We start from the raw sequence: 1,295 nt of genomic DNA on the forward strand, positions 1-1,295 counted from the left end.
CTGTGCTAGAAGTTGAACTGAAGGCTTCAGGCATGCTAGGCAAGCTACAGTCCCAGCCTTGCTAATCCAATCTAAAAGTGAGATGAGCAAGCAGGGCGTGGTGGCACACACCTATAATCCTAGCACTCGGGAGGCTGAGGCAGGAGGATTGCAGAGAATTCGAGGCCAGCCTGGGTTTCACAGTGAGTTCAAGACTACCCTGGACTTAAGGGCTGGGCAGATAGCTCAGCAGAATAAGCGCCTGCCTGGTGAGCACAAGGGCTTGAGTTCAATCCCTGGTACTGGAAAAAAAAAAAAAAAAAAAAAGACTACCCTGGATTACATAGGGAGACCTGCCTCAGAAACACAAATAAATAAATATGAAATAAGCAAGGATCTGGATAGATCTTTCTTGGAGATGTATGTATATGGCCTATAAGCACATGCGAAAGTGCTTAAAACTGTTAACCATCAGGGAAATGAAAATCCAAACCGCAATGAATACCGCACTCCCTAGAACAGCTGCAATAAAATAGAAACCGTATTGGGCCGGCCAAATAGCTCAGTGGATTAAAGCACCTGCTTAGGCAGAGGCGGGGCCCCGGGTTCGATCCCTGGCCTATCGTGCCGGCCCCACCCCCGGGGCGCGCTGAGCCAGGGCGATTGAGACTGTGTGTGGCGTGGTGGTGTGCGCCTGTAATCCCAGCACTTGGGAGGCTGTAAACAGGAGGATGACTAGGAGTCCAATCTACGTAGTGAGACCCTTGTAGACCCTGCAGACCCTGTACTAAATACAAAAATAAATAAATAAAATAAAATGAGAACCATGTCTACCCGAAACACACAAAAATGGGAAATAACAAGCATTGGGGAGGGTGCACAGCTGCTGGGATGTAAGACGGGCAGCCATGGGGGGAAGCACTTTTGTTTCTTTTCTTTTTTCTTTCTCTTCTGTTTTTCTTGTCTTTTCATTTTGTCTTTTTGAGACAGGGTCTCTGTAGTTTATGCTGGCCTTGAACTTGCGACAGTCTCCTGTCGCAGCCTCCCTAGTGCTGGGATGGCAGTTTCTCAAATGATTAAACAAGGAATGTCCCTGAGACCTAGTGATTCCACTCTAGACGTTACCCAGGCTGAGTATTTATAGCAGTATCATTTATACTAAAGAATCAAAATTTAAGCATCCATCAGCTAATAAATGGATAAGCAAAATGTTGCCCATGAGGTCCGGGGAGATGGCTCAGTGGAATAAGCGCTTCCTTGGCAAGTGCAAGGGTCTGAGTTCAATCCCTGGTTCTGCAAAAAAAAAAAAAAAAAAA

Source organism: Octodon degus, unplaced genomic scaffold (assembly GCF_000260255.1).
Source record: "Octodon degus isolate 3935 unplaced genomic scaffold, OctDeg1.0 scaffold01209, whole genome shotgun sequence".
Taxonomy (NCBI): Eukaryota; Metazoa; Chordata; class Mammalia; order Rodentia; family Octodontidae; genus Octodon; species Octodon degus.